The 27,660-nt window shown below is 33.0% G+C and overlaps 1 long non-coding RNA gene across 2 annotated transcripts in view; it reads right to left on the minus strand.

Moving 5' to 3' along the window:
- Positions 1–1,223: 1,223 nt before the first annotated feature.
- Positions 1,224–27,660, minus strand: part of LOC129137820 (uncharacterized) — a 56,530-nt gene continuing 30,093 nt past the window's right edge. For both annotated transcript variants that reach the window (XR_010152144.1, XR_008540613.2), the window contains exons 2-4: positions 24,259–24,306; positions 4,785–4,927; positions 1,224–1,521 (exon numbers count right to left, since the gene is read on the minus strand). This is a non-coding gene — a long non-coding RNA (uncharacterized LOC129137820). The remainder of the gene's footprint in view (positions 1,522–4,784; positions 4,928–24,258; positions 24,307–27,660) is intronic.

Raw genomic sequence — 27,660 nt, forward strand, 5'->3', positions numbered from 1 at the left:
TCAAGCAAACCTCCTGCCTCAGCCTCCCAAGTGGCTGGAATACAGACAGGTGCCACCATGACCACACCTGGCTATTTTTTTTTCAATTGTAGAGCTAAGGTCTCCCTATGTTGCCCAGGCTGGTTTTGAACTCCTGGCCTCCAGTGAGCCTCCCACCTCAGCCTCCCAAAATGCTGGGATTCCAGGCATAAGCCACCAGACCTGGCCTATTTATAGTTTAAATTTTCTCATCGTCTAAATAAAAGATCTAAAACTAATTGTCTAAGTTGGCAGAGCAGTCAGAACACACACATTTATTGATTAAATTCATTGTCTTATATGGATGTGGTTCATGGTGCCCAAAACAATTACAATAGTAACATCAAAGGTCACTGGTTACAGATTATCATATCAAATATAATTATAGTTTAAAAGTTTGAAATATTGTGATATTTACCTAGATATGGCACAGAGATACAAATGAACACATGCTATTAAAAAGTGGTGCCAATAAACAGGGTTGTCATAAACCTTCAATTTGTGAAAAACACATTATCTGTGAAGGCAAGTGAAGCAAAGCACAATCAACTGAAGTATGTCTATATTCCACTGCCTTTGCAGAGTGTATATAGTTGTATTACATAACATGCATAGTATATATACAAATATATATAATATATATATTTGGGTATATGTAATATATATTATATATTTGTATATATATTATACACACATATTATATACATATATAGTATACATATATATTATACATATGTATTTTATATATATATATATATATATATATATATATATATATATATTTGTTGTGGACTGTGTCTTGTTTCCCCAAAATTAATATATTGAAGCCTTAACTCTCAATGTGTTAGCATTTGGAGGTGGGACCTTTGGAAGTAATTAGGTTTAGATGAGCCCATAAGGATGGGGTCTTCATGATGGAATTAGTGCTCTTACAGGAAGAGACCAGAGAGCTAACGCTTTCTATTCGCTATGTACGTACATAGGAAAAAGGCAGCCCTTTGAAAGCCCAGAAGATGACCCTCTTCAGACTTGCCAGGTTCAAGAACTATAAGAAATAAATGTCTATTGTTCAGACCAGCGCCTATCTTATTTTTATATAGCAGCCTGAGCTTACTAAAACAATTATTAAGAAAAAACAGCAAAGCAAACAAACAAAAGCAACTATGTTTAAAACTCCTGGAAAAATAATTTATCTTCTGTGCAGCTGTTTTTTAAGATCTTCCTTTAATGTATTTCCCCTCATTTTTCTTGCGTCTTATTTGGAGTCTGTAGTAGCATAGTTCTTAATTTGCTTATCAAGTAATTTACATCATGTTAAACATGAATTTCAACCAGCAAAGAATATTATTAAAACTTCTGGACTAATGTTATTCACTTGTATTCTTTCCTACTACCCGGAAATGCTTTTGCTGGCAATGATTTCTCCTTTGATGTTGTGAAGTTTCGGGCCATTGTTAGAGAAACAGGTCCACTTGCCAATTAGCAGGCAATAGGCTTTGTGACCTAAGTTCAGTAACAGAAAATCATTACTTTCTCTGGCAATTTGATACAACATGCTTCATATACTCCAAAATTCATCAATTTTCTGCTCTGTTGATGTCCTCCTTTATTATGTTAAAGAATTGCCATAGTATAGTTTATTCATAATGCTATTTTCAGTTGATTACTAGAGCTCCACTTTAGCATTTTAAAATCATATTATCGCATGTTTATTTCCAAATTAACAGGGCAATAAAAATCCTCTCTTAAAAATCAGGGATATTAGTATTCATCTCTTTTTATGTAAAAGTATTTAAAAATTAGAAGTGAAATATCACAGAAGATATTTTAAATATGAAGACAAATAATGAAATAAGGAGAATTTTAAAAGCCAAATATTTTGGATCAGAGTAAGAAGTTAGTGGTAAAAGATAAAGATTACCCAACAAACTTTTGCAAATGAAGCCAAAAAAGTAGGTTTGCGCAACAGTGAATAACTAAAATTAGAACTCTTTTATATTTCATTAAAAAACATGCCCTTTTTCAAAATGTCAGATCGGTTTAATCACACCATAAAATTATTTACCCAAAGTTAAGGAAAAATAGCATGCTGTCATATAAGTAGAAAATTTAAATACACAATTGATATTTAACGTTCTCTAAGCAATGTAAAGATTGCTTTTAAGCCATCTAAGAGAGTTGTGTTTATTATTAGGGATAAAAAAGTGTGTAAATTAGCACAATATATTTTATATAAAATGAATCTGTTTTCTCCTATAAGAGTATACAATTATAATTCTGAATTTTGAATTTATTCTTAAACAAATAAAAACAACTGCTATATCTGAATTCTTGTTTTATGTCACTCTATCTATCTATTTTTTTTACTATCTATATTTTTTTACTATCTATATTTTTTTACTATCTATATTTTAGGCATTTTCACTATCTATATTTTAGGCATTTTATAGGTTAAGTATGTGCAGTTGGTGCTTACTAAATATAGCCTAGCAATGCTCCCTGTTTCTTTTTTTTAACCTTTAATTTCAGGGGTACATGTGCAGGTTTGTTATATAAATACATTTGCATCACGGGAGTTTGTTTTACAGATTAATTCATTACCCAGGCATTAAGCCTATGATTCATTAGTTATTTTTCCAGATCATCTCCCTCCCCCGACCTTCTGCCCTCTTGTAGGCCCCAGTGTCTGTTGTTCTCTTCTTTGTGTGCATGTGTTCTCATCATTTAGCTTGCACTTACAAGTGAGAGAATGTGGCATTTGTTTTTTCATTCCTACATTCATTTGCTAAGGATAGTGGCCTTCAATTCCATCCACATTCCTTCAAAACACATGATCTTGTTCCTTTTTATGGCTACGTCTTATTCCCTGGTGTATATATTCAACATTTTATTTATCCAGTCTTTACTATTGATGGCCATTTAGGTCTACTCCATGTCTTTGTTAATGTGAATAGTGCTGCACTGAACATATGTGTGCATGTGTCTTTATAATAGAACAATTTATATTCCTCTGGGTATATACCCAGTAATCGGATAGCTGGGTCTAATGGTAGTTCTGTTTTTAGGTCTTTGAGGAATCACCACGCTGTTTTCCACAATGGCTGAATTAATTTACATTCTCTTTAACAGTGTATAGTGTTCCTTTTTCTCTGCAACCTTACCAGCACCTGCTATTATTTGACTTTTTAATAATAGCCATTCTGACTGGTGTGCTTACTGGTTCTTAATCTCACCCACATCTTAGAATAATGTGGAACATTTCAAACTACCCACACCTCTTTCTAAAAACTGAAGTTCTGTTTTAATTGGACTTTAGTAGAGCCAAGAAATGAGTATTACTTAAAATCTTGCCATGTGATTCTACTAGGAAGCCAGGGTTCAGAGCCATGGATTACATTTTTAATATAAATACACATTATTAGTTGAAGCAGTTTTAAGTTAGGATAGCTGTAACGTTGATTGAAAGGGGAATACTTAAAACAGAACCCTGCCTTGGGTTGTCAAGACTTAAAAAATTCTTCTGTTTTTATTCTATTAAATATAATCATGCATTCATTTACTTTAGCATTTGTAATTCTAAAACACATTGCAAATTTCACAAAACTACCATTTTCTAAATGTCAACACTCTAAATACACCATTTATTTTTTAAAGTAGTATATTCACTTCAAATTCCATTGCTGTGTCAAGAGTTAGTGGAACTTAAAATATAATTAATAGTTACTCAGCAAAAATAGAAAGATGTTAGCTGACTGTGTCAAAAGAAATATTTTAACACTGATTTCATTTTTACTAAATGACTGAATTTTTCTTTATGTTTTATGCTTAAGCTTCTCTGCTTTCTTTCTATTTTTTGTGGTTTAAATAAAGAACCATGATTATCTGTATAAATGATTGCTCAAAGTAATTAATCATTTTTCTTATGAAATTACCAGGGTAAATTAAGAATCTTAGAATTACAGAGTTTTCTCTTGCCTAGAGGAAACATACTGAGAAACTGTGTTAGGAAATTATTATTTCAAAACCCAGTCTAAGTTCTTAGCCACTGGACATTTAAAAAATACATATTACATATACTTTTTCTAACATGATTGAGAATATAGTTTGTTTCAGATTTCCACATTTCTTAAATGAAAACAATAAAGAATTCAAAAGGCAAAAGGTACTGTAAAAAAAGTTATTTGATCACATGTAAATGAAAATTCTACCTTCTTATTGAATTTTACTAATTAGAGGGGTAATTATTCTCACATCAGATTATTTGCACAAGATACTATTTCTGATGTATTTTATTAAAGAATTCAAAAGGCAAAGGTATTGTAAAAAAAGTTATTTGATCACATGTAAATGAAAATTCTACCTTCTTATTGAATTTTACTAATTAGAGGGGTAATTATTCTTGCATCAGATTATTTGCACAAGATACTATTTCTGATCTATTTTATTAAAAGTCACCATTTATTATTGGTTTTCATCTCATGTTATATATGCAAATGAAACTCCTTTGAGTATGCAATGGTTATTTACTGCAGTGAATATTGTACAATCATATTTATCAAAATGTTCTTCTTCAAAATATTTTTCTAATGCTTATTAGCAAGCAGTTTTATATTTGAGAAAGTGAAACGTGGGCTTTAGAATCAGATTTAGGCCATATGGTAAGCCAGCTGCCTGAAAAATCTTCATAACAAATACTAATATTGATGAATTTTGGAGATGTCATTATATATGTATACCTAAAACTACAGGAAAACAAAGAAAATTACCAATGCCAGAAACACAGACAACACTTAAAACCAGCAAGACCAGTTGCTCTGACTTTTCTGGATGGCAAGAGAGATGGACCCAGCAATTTATAAATTTGGATTTTCTTAAGGCTCATCAGCGAAGGGGTGATGCATAGCTGGACCTAGATTGAAAGAGTAAAGAAAAATACTTATTAACCAACCCAGTACAATTAAGAAGTTTGTCTGTAAATACTAGAACAATTGGTAGAAAAAACAAATACATATTCTCCCCTGAGAATCTGTAACATCAGGATTATCCATCATGTGTTGTTTGACTTCAAACTTATAAATTATACAGCCTTGAGCCATGAACCATCAAATTAACAAATTAACATATAGATTATTTTCTGGCCATTGATACACTGGAAGTTTGGTGGAAGAGATGCAAAATCATTCCAGAGCAAAAGCTGAAAATTTTTTTCGGCAAAGGACAAGATAATAAACATCTTAGGCATTATTGACCATTTTAAAGAGCAGCTTATAGTCACCAAAAGGAATATCAACAAACTAGAAAGTGAAGATAAAGAATTATCCAGAATGCAGAATATGAACCAAAAGATAGAACATAAGATAAGCTGAAAGACATGGAGGATTGAATAAAACTATCCAAGGAATATCTAAAAGAAATTCTGAAAAGAGAATAGTAGGAATAAAAATAATGGGATTATAATAGTTTGCTTCTACTTCTGGGATGAATGTAGTAGTTGTATAAGACACATACTCTTATTAAAATGACAAGAAAAGCTGGATAAATTATAAAAGCTACATATTTTTTAAAGCATGAGGGAACTGTAGAAGCAATGATGAATAGATGAACTAAGAGTACAGACATACCTGAGTGTTCGAAATGGGCCAAAGAGCATGATGCATTCATAGCATCTACTAGTCAATTCTGGCACAAATTAGGAAGTAGAAGGCATGTTCAACGGAGGCAAAACAGTAATATATATATAAACATGTGGGTAAGTCTAAAGAAGCATTTGCTATATTGAATCAAACAAATACAATAAAGTAAAACAAATACTAGAGAACGTTGTTAAGCTGAGTTAAGTTTGGCTCAAAGTGCCCATTGTACTTGCCTAATTAAGTTTGGCCCAAAGCGGCATCCATACATAGTGACTGTACTCTAAATTAATGTGTAAATAAGTTGTAAGCTAATGTAGATGTATGGACTTGTAACCAAGCAACTGAGACTCAACCAATCATAGGAGCCAAACCCTTAGTCAATCCCAAGCTGAATGCTGCCAAATTATGCCCAAATAAGGCAAATATTGAACTGCACCAATCAGGGAAACTCTGAATATAATTTTCTATGTTCTGGTTATAAATACATCTCACCACTCTGGATGTGGAGTCACTCTGAACAATCTTCGTTCTGAGATGGTGCCTAGTTCTCAAACCTTTTTCTTGGTCAAATAAACTTAGTGAAATTTAACATGTGTTAGTTGTATTTTTTTAAACAACATTCAAAGACCTACAAAATAGGACAGGGAACTTGTATTTAGACTATACTGTCTAAATGCAACTTATTTATGCTAGTTATTTGTGTGTTATAGAGAATATAGTGATATTGATATACTTTAAGTCATTTATGTACATCGGGAAGAGGAAAAAAAAAAGTTACCCAATTCAATGGAAGTCAAATGAAGAAGCAGAACAGAGCTACCAGAAAAACATGATAAGAGTTAAAGAAGATGGGAGCTCAAAGAGGAAAACTATCACTGAATTTGGGGAACTTTTCCTTGCAAGCCAAGTTAACTTTTGTTCAGATAGAATTCTCAGATGAAAAAAGACAGAAATTATAGTCTATGGCCGACAAAATATAGAGAGTCTGCCCAGAGACTTTTGCTATTCTAAGCTAGAATCTTAAGGTTAATACACTCCAATGAAGGAGAAAACAAGAACAAACTCTTGAGCATACTTGAAGTCTGGGACCAAATCTGAGTTGTTCAGATACTCATATTTTCACCCTGATTTAAGATGATCTGATATGGGTAATGCTTGCATAAGCAAAACTTCTGGAGGAACTTATCTCCATAGTAGACAACAAGGTAATCTTAAACTATCCTGACGCTAATTGGGTGTATAAACTTGGCCAAGTCATTTTTCCCTTTGAGTCTCAGTTTCGTCAACTGTAACGTGAATATGAAAGTAACTAACTTGTAGGTCTGTATTAAAAATAAAGTCAATTATTTTGGTAAATCATTTGTATGCAATATAGCGTACATGAGAGAGATAGAGAGTTTGTGTGCATGTGTTTAGAGAGAGATGGAGAGAGAGACACACATACACAGAGAAGAATCAGTATATTGTTAAGGATAACAACATCCAGAAACAAATCGACAGACAAGAAAAACAATTTAAGTAATAGAATTATCAGACAGAAGTTAAAGAACAAAACATATGCTTAAAGATGCACACAGGAAAATACAAATATGATCATGGTAGATTTAGAAAGGAAATACCTGCTAGAAGTAACAGAGAACTACTGGAAAATTAATGAAGTGCAGTAGGAAGAAAGAAAATAAATTATTGAAGAAAAGTTTCAAGATACAAAGGATAGAGTTAAACATTAATATATGTCTAAACTTTACCAGGAAAAGAGAGACAAAGGCAATAACTAAGGAAATAATAGAGAATGTTTTTAGTACTGATTGAAGACAGATATAAGCAGATTTAAGCAGGTCAACAAATTCTGAGTGGAGTAAGAAAAGTACAATGAAGAAAACAAAAGACAAAGCCAAAATTCTGTAAAGCAGCCTGAAAATAAGGCTTATTACCATAAATAACAACATTTCAGTCTATAGAAATTTACATCCTAGGAGAGGGAATACTTTAAATAAAAAAGTAATGGATGAAAGGAGAAAAATTCCATCAAGTGGGATAACTGTTATCCATAAAGAAGTAGCAGGTGAGATGGGGAGTAAAAAAACAAACATATATAAATCCTCTTATTTTATATATTATAGCTCAATTTTATTCCCATCTTTGATAATCCAAAAATTATACACTGATCAATATATCTGTTCTAAATGTTAAGATTCCAACAGGTAGATCATGTCTCTCAAAATGTGTTGCACATTACCTCAACTGGAGTTTCATGATGCATATTAAAATAAGAAAGGCTTAGAGAATTCTTACAGCAAGGAAAACAATGTAAGTTTATTTAATTTAGTGTTTTAGCTATATATTTAATAATTATTTTAGGTAGGCAGTTGTTTAAAGACAATAGAAATTACTTGGAATTTAAAGCAAGCAAAAATGAATGTGTTGGAAAAGCACAACACAGCTCTTAGAATTGAAAAAAAAGTAGGTGAACCAGGCTCAGGCAGGAATCAGAGAGCAAGTCAGAACCAATATCAGAAAAAGGAAGTTCTGCTTTTCATGTGGCTATTGTGCTGTCAGTCATGACCGCTGGCCACTGCCAGCAAAGCATGCACAGGCATTTTCTGGAATGCTGCTGGGCTCTGCTTTAGCTTGTCACTTCCCACTTTACCATTGGATTCCAAAAATCTATCCATCCGACAGGAATAATTTCAGACTCTCTGCCTACTTCTTACCTTGCAAGGTTAAAAATGCAAGGAATGAGTGGCTATTCTTGGGTCTCTGGTTTACATTTTAGCCTCCAGGTGGTGGGAAGAGAAAAATCTACTCACAAACAGCTTCAAAATGGAAAGGTCCTATATTGGCATTCCTACATAAAAGAAAGTACTGGGGGGCTTGACAAATGGACATTTGCCTTCAAAGAACACATATTCTCCTTTAGACAAAGTTTGCACCTATATAGCACAATTAACCTACTTCTTATCAATCAGTAAAATGAACAGACAATTACAGAACAGGATAAGGTGTTTGCAAACTATGCATTCAACAAGGTTTAATATCCAGAATATATAAGGAACTCAAAAAACTCAATAGCAAAAGAAAAAGTTGATTAAAAAATGGACAAAAGAAGACATACAAATGACCAAAAAATATATAAAGAAATGCTCAACATCATTAAGCCTCAGAAAAATGCAAAACAAAACCACAATGAGCTATTACCTTACCCCAGTTTAAATGATGGATATTATCAAGAAGACAAAATATAACAAATGGAAACGATAATGTGGAGAAAGAGGAATGTTATACACTGTTGGTGGGAATATAAAATAGTATAGCTGTTATGAAAAGCAGTATGGAGTTTCCACAAAAAATAAAAAAGAGAACTATTATATTACCCAGCAATCCCACTACTGCGTACGTAATCAAAAAAAATGAAATTAGTATGTCAAAGAGACATCTGCACCCAGGGATATTGAAGCATCATTCAAAATAGCCGTGATATGGAATCTGCCTAAATGCTCATCTAACAACAAATGGATAAAGAAAATGTGGTGTATAAATGTCTATCTATCTATCTATCTATCATCTATCTATTTATCATCTGTCTATCCACCCCTCCAGAACAATATTCAGCCATAAAATGCTGTTATTTTTAGCAATGTGGATGAAGTTGGAGGACATTTTGTTAAGTGAAATAAGCCAGGCACAGAAAGACAAGCACTGCATGATCAAATTCATATCTGGAGTTTTAAGGATATGGAGAAAGATGTTAGGTTTTTTCCTTGTGTGGACAATATTTAAAATTATTATATTTGGAGAGATAACTAGAATACTCCTGCCAACTTAACTATGACCCATTGAATTGCTCTGAATTATAAATCAGATACTCTGAATTAGCACTTCACTACCATTTTTAAATCTACAGCATTTATATAAATTAATAACTGCTGTAGAGCATACTACTCATGGCTGAAAAAAGTGACCTGATGATTCGAGCTAAGACTCACCTGATGTCTAACAGCACTAAGGATCAAGCCATCACCTCTCCCTAAACACATCTTTCACACCAGTGTGCTAGAGCAGATAGCTGAAAAGTTTTCCCTAAGCCAGATATCATTCTGACAAGGCATATGGAACAATAGAGTTGTCAACATGCTTTCAAGACAAGTAACAGTAATCCTGGCTCTTAACTTGCTTTAATAATAATGAATTCTTTTATCAAGTCCTGAGGAATGAGGGCTTCCAGGTGCCATATTTCCAGGTGCTTATCAGAATTTTTCTTTGCTGATAAGAACAATTGTTGCAGCATGCTTTGCTATTCATATACAGAAAGACAAGAAATTTATATTCCAATAATAGAACACAAGTCCATCTCTTGCATCTGATTTAGCCAGATTAAGTCACCTTTCCACCAATATCAATCTGGAAGTGATATCATGAACTAAATGGTGTCAACCTGGGGTTTCTATTATATCTCGACAAAGGAAAAGAAGCTGCCATCATTGGCAAGGTACATACAGGATACATCTCTGTTTCGGGAGATGGGATGAGATTTCCCTGATTCTCCTACACTGCAGAGGGTAGAGGGAGGTATTTATATAATACACGGGATTTTAATTGAAGAAGCAAAGAGGAATGGATTATTAGGATTAATAGTGTTTATCCAATACAAGATGAAAAACAACATATTATTGTTTGTATTGTGATGGTTCTAGAATAAAACACATCATTTCTCTAATTTTGGTTAGATCTTTGCTGAAAGAAAAAGATAAATAAAATATCCTACAGTTTATCCATATCCATGTTCCTCTACACTAAATATTCATCTTTGATTAGTTATTTTTAACTATATTTGATTTCTTTATAAATTACCTTTTGAAACTTTAAACACATAAAGACATTGTTTCCCCTTAAAGGATTTTTCTTTTGTTTTCTTTTGTTTTTTTTTAATCTAAAACTTTCTTTCAAAAACAATGACTTTTGTAAACTTGCAACTTGTTAAATATAGTATTTTTATTAACATTCTAGTTTATAACACAAGGCAAAACCTAAACACTTACCATTTATAAATAATGGGTAATACTGTTTCAACTTAACCTTGAGAATGTAGAAAAAAAATTGAGTCCAGTCTGATAGCAGCCAAAAGATCTCAGAAACAGTAATCTTAGTGCTAGCCTGGCAGACACAATCTGCATAGAACTTAATCAAAATAAGATTAAAAGTCCATAGCAATTTCCTTGAGTGGCCAGTCAGATATCCCCCACTACAGTCACCAACCAGCCTGCCCTTGGGGCCTATTTCAGAAATAAATTGGTTTGTAGATGAGCTGATGCAGAAGAAGGAAAAAAAATGTTTTCTTGAGACTCTACCTAAATCTTATCAAGTAATACAGGGAAGCTTCAAAGTCTTTTTATTCTGAAATGTTATTTTATTCTGCTTTATATCATCTTAAATTTATTAGTATTATATTAAATATTAGTTAATGTAAGCTTATTATTTGACTCTGTATAGGATATAATAGATGGCATTGAATATTTAATAAGATAGCAACAGCAATAACACCTGGGAAATTGTTCAGGGAAGGATTCTATTCAGTTATTAAAAGATTTGCATACTTATTTCACTAATATTACTCACCAATCACAAACATTGGGTAATGCTAGACAAATCTGCAAGAGGTACTGTTATTCCAGCACCTTAAAAACATTTTTCAATCTGAAAGATACTTCTAGATTTTTTTTCCATAACAGAGCAGACAATTTCTAAGTGTTTATATCACTGAAACTTCACAGTATTAGTGGAATATGTTATCCTTTATACCAAAAGTAATCAGATTATTTTATAAAGCAATTATCAATTAAAAATAGATTACTAAGAACATACTGTATAAAATGCCTTATGGGCTATTAATTCTGCATGCATTGCCACATTTGATTGTCTCAAAAAACCTCCTGAAATATGTATTCTTAACACACTTTTATTGAGATTATGAGTAGTAAAAGTTAAAAGATTTTCCCAAAGATGTACAAGTAAAACAGGTCCTCAAATAAAGTTGTTTTGTTCAATGTTGTTTTGCTGTAATGTAGATGAGAATAAATATTGATTCCTGGACAGGGCTACCATCTGTGTAGGGTCTGCATGTTCTCCCCATGCCTGCATGGGTTTTCTCCAGGAATTCCTGCTTCCTCTCACATCCCCAAGATGTGCATGTCTGGTTAATTGGCATTTCCCCACTGTGTGTCCCCATGTGAGTGAATGTGGTTGTGCCCTGCCATGGAATAGCATCCTGTGCAGGATTTATTCCTGCATTGCATGCTGAGTAAGAATAGGCTCTTGCCACCCGAGACCCTGAACTGGAATAATTGGGTAAATAATCATCTTACTTGTTTTTATTAATCTTTTTAAAAATGTATGTATACCTCACACTTATTTCAGTGTTGAATGTTATAAGTGTTTTAGTCTTCATTTAGAAGTACAGTGATAATATTGTGACCAGAAATATGCAGTAGGAACTTATATATTGTTGTATCAATTGGCCTATGGTAAAATTTGTTTCATTGTTCACCATTTTGCTGATAGTTGCAGTTTCCAATAATCTACTGATATTAAATGTGGACTTACTATGTAAACAATAGCAAGGATCCTAAATCCTAGGTTACATCTAAGTTTAAATGGCTTGACACCATGTCAGAATTGCCTTATGACCATGCTTTTATAAGTGTTTCATTTTTTAAAACAGTGCAAACTGAATTTTGCATGAGAATTATCATTAAAAAAATTTTTGTTACAGATAGGATCTTGCTATGTTGCCCACGTTGACCTTGAAGTTCTGGGTTCAAATGATCCTTTTGCCTCAGCATCCAGTGTACCTGGGACTACAACTGTGTGCCACCATACCCAGGGCTGCAGGAAAAGTTGTTACGTAAAGCAGTGATTTATGAAAATAAGACTTTATTTGGGCAACATAGAAAATGTAAACAAAAAGAGTTGCTCAACATAAAACTTACTCAAGTCACAATTTACCTCTGACATGACATATTTCCATCCACTTCAGAAAAAAAATGTGTATACCTTTTTATTTCTTTTTTTCTTTTCTTTCCGTTTTTTTTTTTTTTTTTTTTTTTTAGATGGGCTGGAGTGCAGTCACAGCTCACTGCACCTTTGAGCTCCTGGGCTAAAGTAATCTTCCTTTCTCAGCCTCCTGAGTAGTTAGAACTAAGACATGCACCACCATGTCTGGCTAATTTTTAACATTTTTTTTGTGGAGATGGAGTCTCGCTATGTTGCCCAGGCTGGTCTTGAACTTCTGGCCACATGCTATCCTCTCACCTTGACCCCCCAAAGCACTTGGATTATTGGCTCAAGTACTTAGATGTATTAACCAGGATCACAGAGAGCTTGATTTTGTAAGTTTGAGTTAGCATGTAATAACTGCAGTTGATTTTGATGCATGTATTTAATGAGAATCATTGCTTTAGACTATATGATATTTGAAACAAAAGAGCAATAGGACTGCAAGGCACAATATAAAGTCTGTTATGACATAGTGACTTTAATATATTCTAATTAAAATTATAATAGTAAAAGCTAAAAATGACAAGACAATTGTTAGAAATCATATCACGACAGCATAATCATGTATCCAGAAGTGATTGATACAATAACATGAACTGACATTTTGCTACAATATTAATCAGTTAATACAGGTTTTGAGGTTTCAGTTAACTGGTTAATCATAAAATATTATATAAAATATTATCAAATTGTTGTGTAAGTCATCTCACTGTATTCTAAAATTTATGTTATTTTATATTTCTAATCTGTGTTTTGCAGAGATCATGAAAATTTTAACTGGGTAACTGAAGAAGAATTGTCCCAAGGACTTGAATAAATGTTAATGTTCATAACAGTATGTTCTAAAAAGAAATTTAAGTAAAAAAGGAAAAAACATTTCGTTTTAAAAATATCTACCCATGCACATCATGCATCTAAAAAACCCATTTAATATAATCATCTAGTTATGTAAAGATATACCCAATAGCTACTTAAAATAGAAATATTCTATTTCATTATTAGAAATTATTATTTTAAAAGGTTGTTAAAACATCAGAAATATGCTTATTTCTAGTAACCAGAGAACACAGCAGGGTTATGAAACTTTGGATTCCTGTTTGGTTTGGCAGGTAACTAGATTAACAAAAATACGAGGTTTTGAGTTTCAAAACACAATAGCATATTTAAAAAATACTTGGTGGGGGTCTGGCAATTGAGAGACCTTAGTAGCATAATCATTGGTCTTCACAATCACTGCCAGGTACTCTTTCAAACTAGCTTGAATAACTGCAAAACACATCATCAACCCAGCTTTTTTTTTGCTGGACCTGGCCATATATAAACTGATTAGATTTAAAAATAAAAAAATTAGAGTTTTTTCTGTTGTGTTTGAAGAGGTGAACCCTTGGACTCAAAATCTCTCAAAAGTCCTGTCTTTCACTTCAGAATCTGGGCTAATTTGCACAGGAATATACTTCTGTGTTTTAATAAACACTTGTAATTTTTCTGTTTTCATCTTGCAAGTAATGACAGCTTTGTTTTCAAACCAATTTTGTTTTTTATAGATTTTACCCTGATATATAATGAAGAGACAATTACATGATCTGTGTAGAAATTCTTCCTCTAAACTAAATTACACTACCTTAGAAATCTGACATGAAAGTACCAAAACTATGTAAATTGACTTCACCAAGAAAATTATTACATAAAACAGTGATTCATGGAAATAAGACTTGATTTGGGCAACATAGAAAGTATTAAAACTAAAAAGGAGTTGCTTGAGATAAAATTTACCCAAGTGACAATTTTACCTGTGACAAACATATTTCCATCCACTGCAGAAACAAATGTGTTTAGTTTATTAAAGTATATGTTTAACAGCAAAAAATAAATAGAATAAATTTATTATCCCTACCCAGTGATAAACACAATTTTAAAATAAAAATAAAAACATCCTGCTTATATTTGCTATACTATTTCATGCATTAGGCTAAGATATATGGTTATTTCCATGCTTTCAGGATGTGTTTTAAAAATCTCTTATACATTTTCCTATTGTTGTCATGTTAATATCTTGAATATAATATTAAATAAACAGTTCTACAAATAATTTGAACCTCAAAGTTTCATAAACATCTATCCTTCAATATTTAGGCCTAAAAAGTAATCTCCATTATCTATCAAATTCTAAATTTGAACTTATTATGGTTTACTCCTACTTTTTAATTATTACTTTAGTTAAAGATACTTCACGATATTATTAAGTTCCTTACTAATAATGTATATGGTTGTATTACATTCATTTATCCATCAAGACTAACTTTGAGCTACTATGAAATATAATTCAAATCATTCATATAATATCTAATGAATGATTATTATAATACAAAGCACCATACTAGGTTTCATAAGTGATACAAAAACAAGTGCAACCGCCTCAGTAACCAACACATTTGCAGTCTAATAGAGGAAAACAAGCCCTGTTATAAGAATAATTATAGTAAAAGGCTATATAAAATACAATCCATTTTGACACACACCTTCAACTCTATTTGCTAATTCTCATTTTCACTCTTCAGTTTATTTTTAGATTAAATAGTTACTTTCACAAATCAGTCTGAGGACAGAGTTTTTTGTTTTGTTTTGTTTTGTTTTGTTTTTGTGAGTCATCAGCACTATGCAATTGCATATACCTGTCGTGTTTGGTCTACAGAGGCTAAACATCATGTAATAGTTTTTATGCATTTTGTTCATAGGTTACTGGGTGCTTTAAGGCAAAACTGAATGAGTTTCCAATAGTCAGTACAAAACTACAAGAAATACAGGCACAAAGTGCCTGGGGTTATCCTCAAATGAAGTTAGATTTGAATTGCATTCAATAACCTTTTTTACAATGTGTAGATGCTCAAAGCAAATACAATAGTTTCTCTTTGCCTCTGTGACTTGAGTTTATAGTGTTTTGTTTAAATATAACTTTCGTAATGTCTACTTCACTGAAGAAACTTTTAAAAAATTTGACTTATAATGGTTTTCTGTAACAACCTATGGTGCTTGGTTTGTAAAGTAAAACAGGAACTCAATTTAGTACCTACTGAATAATAACATTTTTTAACTGAGATTCCACTCATAAAGCACCTAAATGTTTAAAGTTAAAGCATATTATATTGACATTAAATTTTAAAAGAATAAACAAGTTAGAGAAGAAATAAAGAAAAAAAACTTTGGAGAATAAACTGCTTCCAAGTATACAAGTACTAAAGAGGCTACACACTTGTATGCTCATTATAAATAAAAACATTCATTCATGTCATTTTAAATCATTACTACATATTTAAAATAATCTCTTATCATTATAGTAGGCCATCATTTTCCAAATAGCATCAAGAATTCTTATTTTGAAATAGTAATCAGATCATGTAGTTCTCCTGATCAGATCTCTTCACACTCTAGAATAAGATGCATACCTTCATTTTAGCTTTTAGACTTTTTTCTGATCTAGCTCTAGATTATTGTTTGATCTCATTTTTACTATTCTTCTCATTGCTCATTCAATTCAATTTCAAGCATAATGATTTTTTGCTCTTTTTGGAATACACTAGCTTTTTGATTTCATTAGAGCCTGTACACTTCCCTCTTCCTGAAATGTTCTTCCCCAAATTTATGTATAGCTTATTTTCTCTCTTTGTTCAGGGCTCAGTGTAATTGTAGATTGTTCTCTACCTTGAATATGTCTTACCCCTCATTTGACTGGTTTTCCTTCATACCAATTATTTGTATTCTAAAATATTTTATACTTTTCTGTTGACTTGTTCACTGAGTTCCTTCCTCTAAAATGTAGCTTCATAAGGGCAGATATTTTGTGAAAATTGTATGCTACTGTATCACTAGAACTGAGAACAATGCCTGAACAGAGTAGCTACTCATGACTCATTGGCTAAAACAAGTTAATGAATGAGAACAGGCAGGTAGAAAGCCAGGAAGGAAAGGAGGATATTATATTAAGTTGAATGAGGGATTAAATGAATATAAATCAGCTGAAAGTAGCATAGGTTATGCAATATGCTTAATAAAGTATGTTTGTCTATTTTCGTTATGTAATCCAAAACCTGGCCAACCACAAAACTTGCTTTTTTCTCACTTTCTCTTTCTTCCCTGTTTAGTGCAGTATAAAATTAGTTATTGATTTTATCTCTTAACGCTCCGCCTCTATTAGTGAAAGGATCTTCTCTTATCATATTTCCAGTCCAAAGTTCAGTGGAAACTTTTTACACTCTTACAGTCTATTTGAAATCCTTATATCATAAACATACCAGCACTTATCACAGCACTATTCACAGTAGCAAAGATACTGAATCAACCTAAGTGTCCACCAATAGATGATTTGATAAAGAAAATGTGAGATGGTACCATCTAACTGCAGTTAGAATGGAGATCACTAAAAAGTCAGAAAACAACAGATACTGGAGAGAATGTGGAGCAATAGGCATGCTTTTACACTGTTGGTGGGAGTGTAAATTAGTTTAACCATTGTGGAAGACAGTGTGGTGATTCTTCAGGGACCTAGAACTAGAAATACATTTTGACCCAGCAATCCCATTACTGGGTATATAACCAAAGGATTATAAATCATCCTACTCTGAAGACACATGCACACATATGTTTATTGCAGCACTGTTCACAATAGCAAAGACTTGGAACCAACCCAAATGCCCACCAATGATAGACTGGATAAAGAAAATGTGGCACATATACATCATGGAATACTATGCAGCCATAAAAAATGATGAGTTCATGTCCTTTGCAGGGACATGAATGAAATTGGCAAACATCATTCTCAGCAAGCTAACACAAGAACACAAAACCAAACACTGCATGCTCTCACTCATAAGTGGGAGTTGAACAACGAGAATACATGGACACAAGGAGGGGAACATCACACTCCACAGCCTGTCAGAGGGTGAGGGGCTAGGGGATGGATAGCATTTAGAGAAAGACTTAATGTAGATGACAGGTTGATGAGTGCAGCAAACCACTATGGCACGTGTATACCTACATAACAAACCTGCAAGTTCTGCACATGTACCCCAGAACTTAAAGTATAATAAAAAAGATTTCCACCTAAAGATAAGAAAATATGATGATATACACAATGGAATACAATTCAGCCTTTAAAAATAATATACTAATGAAACATGTATTTTGGAGCAGTTTGGATGGAACTGGAGGACATTATCTTAGATGAAAGTCAGACACAGAAAGACAGATACTGCGTGTTCTCATTTATAAATGGGAGGTAATTAATACGTTCACATGGACATAGAGTGTGCAATGATAGAGACTTGGACATGAAGACTTGGAAGAGTTGGGGGAGACTTAATGAGTACAAGGTATGCTTTTCAGGTGATGAATATGCCGAACATCCTGACTTCACTATGCAACCTATGGATGTAACAAAATTACAGTTGCTCTCCATAAATTTATAGAAATAAAATAAAATAAATTACATTTTAATAGAGACACTATCAGAGAAATACATCAAAATGACTGGACTGAATTGGAAATGGAAAAGGTAGAAATCTCATTTTCTCTTCAGAGACTATTGCAAATTTGTATGTATGTAATACACTAATCACATCAGATGCCAGTTTTAAGTACATATTTTCCTCCACTGTGTAGATTTGTTTCAATATGGAAAAATTTCAGAACATACGTAATCAATACAAAGCCATTCTCAGTAATTTATTTTCATTCCATGCCATGTTACTTAGGTTTACATTTACTACCTTAGAAAACATTATGTACAAAAACTTTTCTTTCTTATAGTGAATTAAATCTCCAACTGCTTTTGTTACTATTTTAAGAAAGTAAATATTATGACATAAATGTTTGCAATGTTTTTGTTTAAATAAAGTATTTCTAGATTTCTCTTAATTCATAGTTACGTTGGTTTCTTTATTGATGTTCAAACAGACTTTTAAAAATTCATATTTTTTTCAAAATGTGTGACTATTTACTTTCTAGTTCAATTTAAAAAGCATTTACCATAAAAATGGCAGTATCTTTTTGTACAGATGCTACCTCTGAATCAAAGCCTTTCAGCAACTGGCAACAGGAAGCTCTAATGCACTTTATCCCTAATAGTTATAAAATACGCAATCATCTGAAATCACATACTGATTTCCACTTCTTTTCTAACTACAGTTATACATAAATATTTCACTTTCAAAAATAGATTTTTGCCTTTTTATTTAGTTTTTTTTTCTTGGCTTAGAAATAGTTTTTATGAAATATTCAAATATAAAAATAGTCTCTAAAAGCAAAGTATGGTTCTTTGTCAGCCAAAACACTTTCCCCTAAGCATTTCATTAGTTATATAAGTGATAAATGTTTTTCTGAATGGGAATTTACCTAAAGTGTTTCAAAATTAGGTGACCATTTGTGCTTTCCAAACCATACAGAACTTTATATTTATTCCTGGGTAAATCACCCATTTCCTTGTTCATCAAGATCAGGTGAAATGATATCCATATGAGATAGTTAATTCCTCTGCTATCTATTTTATTATACTTAGTTATCCATCGAAAATAAATATCTACTATAACAAGTAAAATATATAATAGTGTAGAAGACAACACGAGTATGTGTTTGCAGTATGTGTAATAGAGTTAAATATATCTAAATATAGTATGTCTGTATTAAGGCAATGAACATCAATTTTAGCTAATCACCCTCATTAAAGCAAAGGGCACTACCATATGTGACATAGTTATCATTGACAGTCTGATAAATCTTGTAGCTGAGGTAACGGACAGGGAAGAGTTTGTGATAGTGAAATTTGTAGAACTAAGATCAAATTACCAAATATGTAGGCATTATTAAACAAATTCTCACCAATTACTTCAAAAATATTGTAACTTCTATTTAATATTTCTTGTTTTTAATCTTAAAAACTCTAAATTGAGTAGAATTTGAAATAGCAGTAAATTTCAGGTTAATGGAAATAAAATCACACTTGTTATTATTGTTCAATTTTTTTATTAAGTCTGAAGAAATATTTAATTGAATATGACATCTAAGAATGATGGACAAAAGCTTTTTAAATTTTCTTTCCACTCCTTTTTCTGAAAGCTTTGATACAAAAATCATATGACACAAATGATTTTTTTTTTGTGACAGGATCTTACTATGTTGCCCAGGCCAAAGTGCAGTGTGCTCATGCAATCCTCCCATCTCAGCCTCCTGAGTAGCTGGGACTACAGGCACATGCCGCCATGCCCAGCTAATTTTTGTATCTTTAGTAGAAACAAGTTTTGCCACATTGCCCAGGCTGGTCTCCAACTCGTGGGCTGAAGTGATCTGCCCACCTTGGCCTCCCAGTGTTCTGGGATTACAGGAGTGAGCCACTGTACTCGGCTGATGCAAATGATTTCTATTATTAATATCTTGCAGTTATTCTTCCATCAGATAACCATCAATGTCAAAATAAAGATTATTAGTTACTGAAGGACTGAAAAATCAAAAATCAACTTCATGAGATGCTTCACAAACAAGTGTTCTCTTTTAATATTTGACTCAGTAAAAGTTTTTAAGAAAAGTTAAGTTTGTGTTTTTATTTGTGTATACTCTCTAGTGCTTAAATGTATCAGGATAGAACTTTTCTAAACTAGGTCAGTCTTTTTTCTATATCTATGGTTGAATACTTCAGTTAAATAAAGCAATGGTAGATAGCAAACTATGTTATAATTGGCATTTTGGGTACTTGTTGCAATTAATTGCCAAAAAAAGCATAACTCACCACAATTGATCTCTCATTTTTCCACTCTCATTTATTTCCCTTCACTTTCTTCTTGGCTTCTGCAAAAGCATTTGTTTTTCCTTTTTCTTTCTTCTTTAAAAAAATATATTTGAAGAGATTTATTCTAAGCCAAATATGAGTCACCATGGCCAGTGACACAGCACTCAGGAGGTCCTGAGAACATGTGCACAAGGTGGTTGGGAGGCGGCTTGCTTTTATACATTTTAGAGAGGCATGAGACATCAATTAACTACACTTAAGAAATACATCAGTTTGATCCAGAAAGGTGGGACAACTCAAAGCAGAGGGAGTGGGGGTGGGAGGGGTTGGGGGTGGCAGGGGGTTTGGGGGATGGGAGGGTATTGGGGTTTGGGGGTTGGTTCCAGGCTATAGGTGAATTTAAACATTTTCTGGTTGATAATTGGTTGAGTTTGTTTCAAGACCTGGGATTGATAGAAAGGGAATGTTCAGGTTAAGATAAAAGATTGTGGAGACCAAGGTTCTTTTGAAGTCTTAACAGTGGCTGCCCTTAGAGACAATAAATGACAAGTGTTTCCTATTTAGATCTTTAAAAGGTACTAGACTTTTACTTACTCTCTTTAGGACTGGGAGGGCCATTTTTACATATTATAATTTATCTCCTTCATGTCTGTAACAAAGATAGGAATCGCTATAAAGTGTCTTCCCAGTTTCTGCCTAACCACATCCCTGGATTTCCTGGCCCCTGGCTTGGCATATGTTTGGGGTTAGCCTTCTCCCACTGCTAATTTGTATGCCATAAGATGGTTGTTTTGTTCCTCAGTACATTTATGTCAGATATAATTGTTACTGTAGTAAACAACTATTGTGTAAAACAATGATAAGTGAGTGTGAAAGTAAAAAAACAAATCAGAAAATGAAGCAGAATGTAAATAATTGATAAAGACAAGTTCTGAAAAAATGTCAAATTGGATTTAGGAGTCAGACACCTGTAAGAGGTTTATTTGAGGGGCTAAGCGTGCTGGTATTTACACACATATTACTTCTTGTGTCCCTTCAATTTATTGGTTCATTTCAAAAAACCAAAGCTAAAAATCATAAAATATTCATTATGTAAAAAAAAAAGAATGTTCAATGAATCCATAGATACATACCGAAGACCTTTGTCGGATAGTTGACAAGTATATTTGCATATATGTTTTCCAAGGTAAAAGAAAATTTGTGGCTGGGCACGGCAACTCATGCCTGCAATCCCAGCATTTCAGGAGGCCAAGGCCGGTGGATCAGCTGAAGTCAGGCATCCAAGACCAGCCTGGCCAACATGGTGAAACCCCATCTCTACTAAAAATACAAAAAAATAGCTGGGCGTAGTGGCTGGCACCTGTAATCCCAGCTACTTGGGAGGCCGAAGCGAGAGAATTGCTTGAACCCGGGAGGCAGAGTTTGCAGTAAGCTGAGATCAAGCCACTGCACTACAGCCTGGGCAACAAGAGTGAAACTCTGTCTCAAAAAAAAAAAAAAAAAAAAAAGAAAAAAAGAAAAAGAAAAAGAAAAAAGAAAATTTGTAGGATATGGATAAGTAATTCATTTTAGAAGAATTTTTTTTTTAGAATGATTTGTGCTAAAGCAATACATCTCTTTCTATCATATACTGATATCTTGAAAATTTTATAACGTTTCTTGTCACATTCAGTATTTTAAAAATAGGATTGATTCTAAGTTTTGAGTTTATGGTGCATTTGAATATTAGAGATATTATCTCATACATTTCAAAGCTTTGCTGCATTCTAAACTCAGTCCTGCCTTAGCCTTAGTAATGGCAATGAAGTGCGGGGATAGAATGTTCACTATTTTTTTATGTGCTGTTAAAATTTCATACCTCCTGTTCTATCTTGAAGTCTTACAGTTTTGGAATGGTGAGTGGGGGAAACAAGCATAAAACTATTACATAATTCATGTAGTTTTCACTGGGCAACAGTATCTATCCTCTGAATGGTGAAATGGCTACTTTTCATTTATTTATTTTTTTCTTTCCTGGGGTAAAACGCTTGAAAACTGCACCACTGGGAAATTGCAGCTATAGTCCATGTTTCAACATAGTCCATGCTTCTTTGAGTTGGCCACTTAATGTTTACTCTCATCTCCTTAGGTTTAGCAGTAAAGACCAGTAAGATTTCTTCTGTTAGGGTCATCTAGCTATTCCAAACATTTCTCTTAGATTTGATTCTTTCAAGACAAATCAACCCAATAAAAATCTCATAAATAACGGTGATCTAGCTACCACATTTGATGTTCTCATCTGACCAAACCAAATTTTATGTATACATTCAATTCTCAATCCAACCCAGTCTGTTTGCCTAAACCATTCCAGACAAACTTCCACTTCGAAGGTTTTAAATGCATAAGTCAGATAGCAATCCTTCAGTTGCTCCAGAGGCACATCACGTTCTTTGAATGCTTCATTATAGTCCTCTTCATTTAGCAATCAGTGAGGCAAAACATTGGCATCATGATCCCTTTTTTTAGGAACTCTGTACAAAATTCCCTTTGAAAATATAAATTTTGGAAATGAGTGATGAGCAAAGGGGTTTCATTAACATTATCACAATCTCTTGATATATCTGCTTGATAATGTAGCACCTATTATTTGGGGCCATTAGGACCTTGGCTGAAATTCTGGTAAATGTAAAGAAACCACATTTAACATCCAGTTAATTTAATTTTTGTTTGTTTGTTTGTTTTGTTTTTGTTTTTGTTTTTGAGACATTGTCTTACTCTGTCACCCAGGCTAGAGTGCAGTGGTGTGATCTCGACTCACTGCAACCTCCACCTCCACCTTCTGGGTTCAAGCAATTATCTTCCTCAGCCAGGGATTACAGGAACCCACCACCATGCCCACCTAATTTTGTATTTTTAGTAAAGACGGGGTTTCACCATCTTGGTCAGGCTAGTCTTGAAGGCCTGACCTCGTGATCCACCTGCCTCGACCTCCCAAAGTGCTGGAATTACAGGCATGAGCCACCTTGCCTGGCCTCAATATTGTTTTTAATAATTTCTGCTTTACTTGCAGTTAATCCTATCAGGACTTCTACCATACCCAGTCGTGTCAGCAAGAAGATCTGTACAATGATAAGTAACACATGGCTCCCAGGGCTAAACATATTCCTAACACTTATATAAACACTTTTTCAGAAATTTGACAATATTTTATAATTAAACAATACCTTATTTTACAAGAAAATATATGGTATCACAATACTCTGAGCAAAGAGTTAATTTGCTTCTCAAATTTCCTAGATAATGAAGTAGTCTTAAAATATTTAACTCAGTATTGGTAACAGTTTCAATTTGAGGAAGTGTTCTGAATAGCCTTTTTAATGCTGATGTCATAAGATTGTGTTACAAACACACTTTCATTTAAAGACACTTTATTTTTAATTTTGTTCTAAAAAATAAAATTATATATAAATACACATGTATCCTAAACTATATATGTATAATATATATATATGTATATATATACACACACACAGAGAGAGAGAGAGAGAGAAGGAGAGAGAAACAGAGACAAAGAGAGCCATAAATCCTGAATTTGTTATTGTCAGTGGTGTTTGATAGCATCACTTTGTAACTCAATAGGATGTATCTGCACAAAGCTAAAATTAATTTATTTTTGCCATAGAAGGCAAGTGTATCTTGTTGATGTCTACAGAGAAAATAAATCACCCTCTAAAGAACGGTTTATAAATAAATAATTGATATCTGAAAATTCAGAAAAAGTACCACTATCATTTTACTTACCATATTGCATTGAAATTATATGTTTATGCTTCTCTTGCTTCTACCTCTCTGTGAATTCAAGGTTAGAAAAGGAGAAATTTTTATCTTAACATTCCCAGGACCAATCACAATATCTAATACTTAGAGCATGCAATAAATGTTGGTTGAACTAAAATAAATCTGATATAAAAACAAATAATGCTTTAGGGAAGTGATTTTTCATTTGAGATTATTTTCTCAGAAAAATTAATATGACCAGGTTGTCATCCTATGCAAACATCAGTATGCCTTATTGATTTTTCACTAAGTTATATAGCTTATATTATAAGACTTTTTTATGGGTGTCTCTACCTATAGATTCCAGGCACTAACAAACCTGTAGAAATTCATAAATTTAATGCATTTTATCAAGTTGATTAATATAGCATGAACATTTTTCAACTGGCTTCACAAATCATTTATTGTTAAATGTTATTCTTATACCTGTATTAGAGAGAAAAAAGCCAGAGGTAGCAAGGTGATATACAGATCAACTGGAAATCCAGAAGTTTTGGTTTGGAACTCTTTGGAAAATTGAATAAAGAGTCACACCTTGCTCAAAACTGAATTAGTAAAAGTGATGTACGTATCAATAAACTTCTCTAATAAAAAAGCATAAAAATATAGTCAGCATATATTTTTCTGGAATATAAAATTGAGGAACTAGAATAATTCAACTTGAATAAGTGTAACTAATTCATTTTCTGCAAAATATTACCCAGAGTTTGAGTATTTTTCTATTTATTTTATTGGAAAAAAATGATATACCACTGTACTGGAAATATTCAGAAAAGTTTGTCTATTTTTTAAAATTGTACTTATTATACCTTTATAACCGTGAGATAATATATTTATTATTTGAATGAGAATAAATGTTTATGATTTATACAAAAATGCCTGACACAGACTACTATGCCCACAAAAGTTGAATGGTTGTTTTTAGCTTATATATACCTATACAGGTTAATAGATATATCTTTACTTCTTTTTTCTTTTTTTTTTTGAGACGGAGTCTCACTCTGCAGCCCAGGTTGGAGTGCAGTGACATGATCTCGGCTCTCTGCAACTCTGCCTCCCAAGTTCACGCTATCCTCCTACCTCAGCCTCCTGAATAGCTGGGACTACAGGTGCCCGCCACCACGCCCGTCTTATTTTTTGTATTTTTAGTAGCGATGGGGTTTCACCGTGTTAGCCAGGATGGTCTCAATCTCCTGACATTGTGATCCGCCTGCCTCAGCCTCCCAAAGTGCTGGGATTATAGGCGCGAGCCACCGCACCCGGCCAATATATCTTTACTTCTTATAAGAAATGAGTAACTTTATTATTCTACCAACAGATAACATTCTTCCTCTCAGAGAGTAATATGCAATCATTTCCTAACCTTATTTTATTGTGCTATATTTTAAATATAATAAACGTGTCAAAAATGTGGTTTTGTACTTTTTATAAATTGATATATTTACCTAATTACACTAAATCTAGAAAATACTATTGTGCTTATTCAAACTTCTCTTCTCTTCTTCAGAGGCAAACCTGTATAATTTCTTTGGTTTGTTTGTTTTAAGACGTAGTCTTACTCTGTTACCCAGGCTAGAGTGCAGTGGTACAATGTGAGGTCACTGCAACCTCCGCCTCCCGGGTTCAAGCGATTCTCCGGCTTCAGCATCCCAAATAACTCGGATTAAACCCTTATAATTTCTATCATGATTGATTAATTTTGTTCATCTTCAAATTCCAATAATTAGAATTCCTACAGGATGTGTGTGTGAGTGTGTATCTGGTTTATTTTCTTTAGCATAAATAAATATTTGAGATTTAGCCAAATATTTGTGTGTATCATTTGTTTATTTTTCCTCATATTTCTGAGTTGCCTATGTATTTGTCAGAGTTTGCTTATTCATTAGTCTGTTAGTGAATATTCAGATTGCTTTCAGAATTAGCTTTTACAAATAAAGGACTTAGGTGCATTCTCAAACAGGTTTTTGTGTAAATATATGCTTTTATTTTTGTTGGATAAATTTCTAGAATTGAAATTGCTGTGCTATAGGGTAGATATATGCTGGCCTTATTGAGAAGCGAATTATTTTTCAAAGCGGTTGTTCCGCTTTTTTTTTTTTTTTTTCTTTTTTTTGAGACACAGTCTCGCGCTGTCGCCCAGGCTGGAGTGCACTGGCGTGATCTGGGCTCACCGCAAGCTCCACTTCTCAGGCTCACGCCATTCTCCTGCCTCAGCTTCCTGATTAGTTGGGACTACAGGCGCCCGCCACCACACCCGGCTAATTTTCTTTTTTTTTTTTTTTTTTTGTATTTTTAGTAGAGACGGGGTTTCACCATGTTAGCCAGGATAGTCTCGATCTCATGACCCCGTGATCCGCCCGCCTCGGCCCCCCAAAGTGCTGTGATTACAGGCATGAGCCACCGCGCCCAGCCGGTTGTTCTATTTTACACTCTCACAAGAAATAGACATGACTTCTACTTTCCCCACATATTTGCCAATATTAGTATTATCATTTTAAATGGTAGTCTTTCCAGTTTCAATGCATTTTGGTTGCATTTCTCCTTATCTAATAATATTGAGCATCTTTTCACATTCCTATAAGCCACTTGTATCTCTTGTTTTGTGAAATACCTGTTCAAGATTCTTATAACTATTTAGTGGATCTCAGGAGTACTCTGTGTGTTTTGAACATGTAACTTTTTTTCTTATACATATATGGAATAATTTATCACAGTCTATGGCTTAAATTATATTTTCTTACATTTTGCAGTTTTATTAGGATACATTTTTAATTAATATCTACAATTTATCAATTTTTACTCTTATGATAGTGCTTTCTCTGTTCAGAAATATTTTTCCTATTATAATAGCTCACAGTTTAATTTTTTTCTTTTAAAAGCTTTCTGAATTTTGCTTTTTCATTTTTATGCCTACATTAAAAATATTGGATTAGTTTTGTGTATACAAAGGACTGATGTATGTATTTTTTAAATATGAGAATGCATTTATTTCAAAAGCCTTTGTTAAAGACTTACTTTCTGCACTGAATTATCTACATGCCCTTATAAACATTTAATTTACTGCATAGGTGGAGGTCTAATTTTGAACCCTTCTTTATCCTTATTATTTTTGTGTTATGATGCTTTGATACTGCAGCTTTCTTAGATGTCTGAAAATTGGCTCTATTTTTTTCTCAAAATTCTAGGTCCTATGAATTTTCCAAACAAATTTTGGAAACAGCTTGTGAATTTCTCTCATAATGTTTGCCACAATTTACTACAGAGTTGTAGTAAATAGATATAGAATTCATTGTAGTCAATAAATTACAAACTATAGATTGCATTGATGCTTTTTTTTTTTTTTTTTTTGAGACAGAATCTCACCTT

The sequence above is a fragment of the Pan troglodytes genome, chromosome 17 (genome assembly GCF_028858775.2).
Source record: "Pan troglodytes isolate AG18354 chromosome 17, NHGRI_mPanTro3-v2.0_pri, whole genome shotgun sequence".
NCBI lineage: Eukaryota > Metazoa > Chordata > Mammalia > Primates > Hominidae > Pan > Pan troglodytes.